Source organism: Cariama cristata, unplaced genomic scaffold (genome assembly GCF_000690535.1).
Source record: "Cariama cristata isolate BGI_N322 unplaced genomic scaffold, ASM69053v1 scaffold15377, whole genome shotgun sequence".
Lineage (NCBI taxonomy): Eukaryota > Metazoa > Chordata > Aves > Cariamiformes > Cariamidae > Cariama > Cariama cristata.
In genome coordinates, this window is record NW_009627351.1 from 70,923 (window position 1) to 78,668 (window position 7,746).

The window sequence follows — 7,746 nt, forward strand, 5'->3', positions numbered from 1 at the left end:
AGCTGAGAAACTCAGGACATCCAGAGCTGCTTGACAGTGTCCAAGACCACCCCACATGCTGGCTGCATGGCTCAGGCCACCTCCACGAAGGTGCAGGCAAAGACGATATCGATACCTGGTGTGAGCAGGCAGCCCTGGAGGGGTTGCTCCAACACCCACCCCGACGCCCTGGCACGTCAGGGTGATCCCCCCGCTCCCGAATTGAGTGCCGGGGCTGGTGCCTCCCCGCTCACACCCCAGCCACGCCGCTGTGCGTCGGGGTGTCATCCTGGAGAGGGGGGTGAAAATTGAGCGTGCTGCTTGAATTGGTGCCTACTGTTAATAGTAGTAGCTTGGATTCCACTAATGATAACAGTTTCATTGCTGAAAGGTATTTTACAACTATTTGTTGGGATCTGTCTCCGCTGACTTGATCCCTAGGAAGGACAGCAAAAGGGCAGTGTGTACAGCACCCGAATGGGTCCTTCACCGTGTCCTGATGAAGCCTTCCACCAGGGTCCATGTCCTTCCCTTGACACCAGGAAGGAGCCTGGATCACATCTGAAAGTGCTGGCAGAGCTAAGAACAAAAGCAGTTTAGAGGAGCTTTAGTAATACGGCTCTTTTTCCTAGAAGATGGAGGGGTGGGTAGGGAGGAGAACTTAACTTTAAGATTTTTTTTTTAATTTAACTTTTGATTTTGGCACCAAATTTATACCTTGACGTGAGGCTTTCATAGGCAGAGATCCAATGCTGAACTCAAACAAAAGCATAGGCGCCTACTGGCACCTAACAATATCCCACCGTGTACAAGCAAATGACAAGAGAGAGCCCCAGCTCCAGGCGACTTCCAGAATAAATAGACGAGACAGAGCGATGCTGGCAGGGAAACCAGAGCAGGCAGGGGAAGATTTGCTCAAGATCACAAACATGGCAGGTCCTTTGCAGGGCAAGTGCACTGACCCCAACTCCGAGGCCATACCCAGCAAAAGGTAAACTGTAGCTTTATGACAAAAATAGGCTCACCTTATCTTCATCTGACTTTATTTAAAATTTAAAAAAAAAAATAAAATAAAAAAAGAGGACGAATTGGAGTATTTAAAAACAATTTTCTTTTAAAGTAGTCCTAGACACCGGAGGCTAGAGCCACCACTAGTTATGGACGATAACACAGCATTTCAGGCATGGAAATGGAAAATGGAAATCCTCAAAAGTGTCTGAGTAAAAGCTAAAAGTTATCCAGCTTTGTCTCGTATCTTGGTGCGGGTCATATAAATTCTAATTCTTGTTTCTTCAAGGGAGAATGACGGTAGTGAAGAAAAGCATTCTTGCACAGGACTTCTATTTATAATGAAGGTGTTTTATTAGGAAAGCTGTTTACTGCTTTGGGGTACATTCACTTGAAAATACTTTGGGACAGCTTCTGTGATGGTTTTCTTGAAGAGCACAGTTGAGAGCATGTATCATTCATGATTCATTATCTGCAATTGAAATCTTATTTATTCCCTCCTTTTAATTTCATTTACTTGTATGTATAGGAGCTTAAATCACACTTTTCCTGCTTAGGCAAAACATAATGCGTGTGGATACCTAATGAAAAACATGGCAGCAACCTGAAACTGTTGTGCTGGGTAAAACACAAACAGTCAAAGTGTAAAAATGAAGAGGCGTGGTAGAAACCGTAACAGCCATAGAAAATGGGCGGTAGGTTTATTTGGGGGAACAGTTGTTCATGGCTCCGTTGGGCTGGGTGCTGAGCTGCCTTGGCAAGAGGTTGCTTAAGCAATGCTCAGATAAAAGCCTGGTCTTGATATCAGTGTCTTTAAGGATATCCGGAACTTATACTCAAGAACTTGCTTAATGCTCTGCTTACCACTGTCTGGGTTAATTGCCAGAACAAGAGGCTCAAAATATTTAGCTGCTCTGGGATGTCTGCAGCTCTGATTCCCCAGCAGAGTCCATGAGGGAGGTCGATCTCAAGGAGTGCTCTCCCTATGGGTTTTGATATTTCCCCTCTTCACACTTTGTCCCCCTTTCATGGGCACGTATGTCCCACTTCCAGCCCCCCTCAGCTCCTCCAGAGCCTATTCTGTAATTTGGTAATCACCACTCTCTTCCTTGGCAAACACGGCACTTGAAGCCAGGAGAAGATCTCCTTGCCATCTCTTAGCCCCTAGCCAGCTCCAGCTGCTCCCAAACTCCTGTGTCGGTCCCCGACTCCCAACTCCTCTTAAAAGACCTTGCACTTGAGGCATGGCCAGGACCTGCCCCTTCCTACCCTCGCACACATGCGAAAACGTCTGGGCCTTGGGTGCAGGGGGAGAAGGGAAGATGGGGAGGGGACAACCAAAGACCAGTTGGCTGCTAGCTCCCATCCTTCCCCTGGTAGACGCTACCTGTCTCCAAAAGAGATTTACTGCTCCAAAGGGAGTCAGATCTGCAAAAATGTGGCTTCTGGTATGTAGTTAAAGGGCAGACTTCTTTGCACTTATTTGGAAGAGAAGTCATCTTTTCCTGGTGTTTAAAACAGGGTAGGATGTAGCTGCACCTGATCTTTCCTTGTCTAGCTCCTGCTTTCATGTGGGCTTGTGTGATACTAAAAATGATCCAGACGTGATTTCTGAATGTCAGCCTGTTCGTCTGAGGAGTTTTAATTTCCCAACCAAGACAAGAAGCTTGAAAACTGATATCCCAGAGGGAAATTGGCTGAAATGCTGTAAACTACAGACTGTGCTAAAAGCAAGCCACCTACAGAGAAATATATCAGCGCTGAACATATGTTTAAAATTGACTTTTGAAATAGATGTAACTGGGGATTAACTACTATCATGGTACTGGCAACTCAGCGCCAGTGTCTGCAAAAAGAACGTGGGGATTTTAATCAACTCGTTCATTCTCATCAAATCTTTGTAGCTTATGTAAAAAAAAAAAAAATAAATGAAACTCTTCCGTGTGTCCCTAAATGCCCCTGACAGCTGACTGCGATTTGATCAAAACACCTCTTCTTCTGAGTGCAACTTCCTCTTCCTTTGAGAACGAAAAGTTCTAAAGCATCAGACCTCCTGTAACTTATTTCCATTGCCTTTTTAAAAGAAAAGCTTAACTTAAATATTGATGCTCTGGCTGAAGAGGATTTATGTTCTGTGCTTTATTACTTATTAGACTCTCCGTTGGTGAGCAAAGCATTTATTACAGACTGAACCTACTCAATCAGCTGCTTGAGACTTTTGACACTTGGTGGAAAACACCCTCAGAATCACTGATTAGTCCTTTTGCATGAGCATTGACTATTCAGGGGGAGACAATTGGGTCAGGTTTTGTGGCAGAAGAACATTCATTGTAAGCAGGGTTTGCAAAGGAATACAAAGCAGTCTGTCATCTAAGTCTCCTGCAGAAGTCAATGGTGGTCTGACAATTTCAGCTCATAAAGAAAGAAAAAAACAAAGAGATTCGGAGGAAATGCTGTTTGTGGTTGTGTGGATTTAGCCTCCCTGGTCATCAGGACAGCTAATGAGCCGAGGTCTTGTAACTGCAGGAGCTTTACCAGTTCGACTGTGCAGGGCAGGAATCGCATCGGACACGGGCGAGAGGCTGGCGTAAGCCCTATGTATCCCCCCAGCTGCCCCGGGCAGGGACCACCAATCCAGTTACACCGTGGGCTAAACCACTGCTCTGCAAAAGGGCTCGTACTCAGCTGTGCGATGTGGTTTAGGGAAGTCAGTCCCTCGAATGACTTTCTGTTGTAGCAAGGAAACAAGCGCAGCTTGCTCACTGTAGAGATGAGGGAGGTAGGTACCTCTGAACATATAGATACTTCAAAATGTATGTGTACAGCTTTACTATCCTCATCCAGAGGTAAGTGGAAAACTCAGTGTGATGCTATTGCTTGTAATACTAAATATTGCCCCCAAAAATGCGTGACCAAGTGAGACATACATAGACATGCCAAGCTTTGAGATACAATACTTAGCAGTAAAGTGATCAAATTGCCAGGACAGCAGTCTACATAGGCGGTATAACATCTCAATCCCCGTGATTAGTGTCTTTTACAGCAAGAAATACAATATTTGAGTGCCTAATGCATTCCTCTGCTTTTATTATGCTTGCCAACATTGATAGTGACTCACAGGAAAACAAAGGTAACACTTGACATCCTTCGCGAACTCCCACTCATCAATTAGAGACCATCAAGCTTCGATGTTTCGATGTGGAAATCGGTGAGTTTGAATGTTGGCTTGTGTGGCTAATGCACATCCTTCGGCACATAATCGGCTCAGTGCTAATAAGTTAGAAGGGCTTGGATACGGCCAGTCATGCTCAGGCAGCGGCTTATTCTAGAGAGCTGCTATTTTTGGAACAGCTGAACCATATAAAGACTTAACAGGTTACCTCCAAAATTATTCTCGTTACTGCAATTCCTGAATACCCATGGATGGTGCTTGTGCGGGAGGACAGTGAGAAGACCGTATCAAAGCCAGCCACCATGATTTGGGAAATTTCCCTGTCTGCGTAACTCTTGCACGGAGGTTGAGGTGATGGAGATGCTTTTCCATGCCGTGCCGGGGGGTAGGCTGGACTGGCTATATGCTGTCAGGATGGTGGGTACGTCCCTCGGAGCAGGGCTGATGGAGGGTGGTTAAACCACGCTGGCTGCCTTTCCAAGGGAGACCTGGGCACAGCAAGCCAGGCAGAGCACAGGTGAGACAGATTTTCCTCACGTTCTCTGCAAGGAGAGGAAATATAAAGGGTAAGAGGTTAGGTTTGGGAAGACAAGAAGTACTTGCAAGATAGGAGTTAAAAGAAGAAGCAGAGAGCAGGAGGACGGGAGCAGAGCACAAGTGTTTGTAGCTGGGTGGAGAGCCTGGTTTAACCATTGAACAACCAAGAGTGCAGGACACCAGCGGCACACGAGGCAGGGAGATCCTCTCCTTCCAAAGGAAAACCACATGGGTGCCTGCTGCTGTGCAGGTGTCCATGTCCCAAGGCCCACATCCAGCAAGCCTGGATATGCTTGAGAGCATTGACAGAGCATCTCAGAGCCAGTCCAGCCCTTGGTGGTGGCTTCTGGTGTGAGCACAGGGCTGATGGAGCTGCCTTGTTTTGCCTGGCACATACTGAGCCAGACCCTGTGCGTTCCCGTGATGTTTTTGCTCCGCAGCAGCTGGGAGCAGGGCAGAGGAGGGTTTCTACACCTGTGGCATGGACGTATGCACAAACATTTCTCATGGTCCTCAGAGGTGACCTAGTAGACGCTGTGCTCGTGGTGGCACGAGCCGTGCTGGCGGGGGTGGGGCTACAGGGTTGACTCCAACCGTGCACACCCTCCTAGGAGGAGTTAGTCATGCTCACCTTTGTGCTCTCCTGTTTCCTGGCTGTGTTTGAGTTGAAATGCAAGTTTATACGGGAAACCATTGCTAAAATCCAGCTGCATCGCTGCCAGGCGTTTGGGGTTTGCCTTTACCCCACCTGTAGACCTCTTTGCACAGCCCAGCGCCGTGTCTTGCTCACGGCCCCTGACAGCAGTACCATTGTAAAGCCTTAAAAAAGGATCTGCATTTCTGTGCCTGTCTCGGAGAGTTCCTCGTGCCTCCTGCCCTTCCCTGGAGGCTGAGCGGAGGGGGCCTTGGCACAGCGCTGCTGGCAGAGAGCGAGCTGGCAGGGCACAGGTCTCCTGCGAAACCACGCTCCCTCTGAGCGCCTGTAGAAAGATGTGTTGATCCCTCGACTGCGTGCAAGCCAGAACACGGCTGTTTTCCAGGACACCACCTAAAAGCCGACATCTGGCTAGCAGGGCTGCCGTGCAGCAGATGCCACCCCGGGGAAATGGAGCTGCTGGCTGGAGCCGGCTGTGAAGGCATGGAAAAGCAACCGACAGCCCGACACAGCCTTCAAGCCTCAGAAACACATCCAGGGATGTGCCTGCTGAGGTGGAACTGCTCCCTGTGCTCACAGGAGTCAAAACTCATGGGTTGCCTCTATGGGAGGAATTGCACGGAGCAGTGTGGCTCTTTTTGTGTCAGTGCAAGCAGGTGACATCAGTGTAACTCCCCGTGGGGATGGGGTCCCAACCCCTGCCCCCAGGCTCCAGCTCTGTCGCTCCAAGACCAAGGTCTCCACATCAACATTCACATCTTCCCACCCTCTCCTCCCTCATTCCTTGCTGGACAGCAGCTTCTCTGTGGGGCAGCTTGAGCACGGCCGCGGGGCAGGGTGCCAGAGGTGTTTGTGTAGAGCACCCACAAACACCTCTCAGCTGCACAGGGGTGCACCCCTGTCTCCGTTCCCTCCTACTGCAGCAGCTTCTCAAGCAAATGAGAGTTTTTGAACTGGTAAAGCAAGGCAAACCAGCGAGCACGGCACAACATCTGAGACACATCGTCAGCCCAGGCAAATGAGCGGGCATAGAAAACCCCTTGCTGCTGTTTGCCCAAAACACTTCAGTCGTGTCTCTGACTAGGACTTCTCGACGATGCACTGCTGCAGAAGACACCCTCCCCTGCAGGATCAACAGGCATTTCTTGAGCAAAAAGAAAGCCCGCACCACCTCACGATGCCTCTCACTCAAACCGAAGGTAGCTGCTGTCACCTAAAACACTTCTTGTTCCATCAGGAGATTTCTCTCTCTCTGTGCTGCCCTCCAGCTCCGGAGGTGTTTCCATACAAACTGAACTGCTGGCCATGTTTTCCAAGGAAAACAGGGTGTGAAGCCATGAATAATGGAGCTGCTCTGGTTCCCCAGGATCACATTTCATTACCGTCTTTATCCTGCTCCCTATTTTCCTTCAATTGAATGAAGGAGTCACTGATTTCCTTGGAAGTGCAGAAAGAAAATCTTCCAGTCTGTCTTTTGTGCTAGAAGCAGAAGAGTTTTGGCTTTTCTCTTGTCGAAGGCTATTGTGGAGCACCATCCCAGATGTCCATCTTCCCTTGTCTTCTCTGGGTAAAATCTGGCCCCGCACTCTTCACCCCGACTTTCATTAGTGCTCTTCCCAGCTTTTCAGCTCCTCCCCAGGCAGCTGCCAGCTGCCTCTTTTGCTGTCGTTGTTCTTCTTTACCCGACTTGTCCAAAAATCCGTAGTGACTAGCTAAATTTCTAAAAAGATATTTTAAAAGCTAGTCTTAATAGTATGTTTTCATTTCACGTACCCTTCACTCAGCAGTGGATATATCCAAAGTATAAAGACATGCTTTACAGAACAGCTACAAGTAATTGGTGCTGTACAGATATTTTTGAATGAATCCGTGCGAAAGTCACCTGGTTTCAAATTTCACTATAAAATTTATTAACTTAGGGCGAAACTCTATTCAGTTGTGAGATAGAAGTTTGGGTTATGAGGGTTTTTTTTCTTTGGTTGGAGAGACCTGACAGAGCTCAGCATTTTCACATGGTTTTGACATGAGATCAGGCAAACTTTTAAAGCCAATAGGTTCAGAGCTGTTGCAGTCTGAGGTTTTGGAGCTGTAAAAAAGCCTATACCAACTGCCAAGTCGATTTCTGAAGGTGTGAAGTGTGCAAACCGAAACAAGAAAAGTCTGTGCTGCACCTGCAAGCTGATGGGAGGCTGCGCTGGGGGGCTTTGCTGACTGCTTGACTTCACTGTGAGGAGAGGAGGATCTGATCCGGCCCGGCGGTGGTCTGCTGATGGGAGAGCAGGTGCCGGCAAACCTCACACCCATGGGCTTGCACCGGTGATCTGCTGCTCTAACATCTCAAGTGGCATCCAAGGGGCTAAATACTCGGCATCCTCAGCATCTTGGTCTTGGAGGT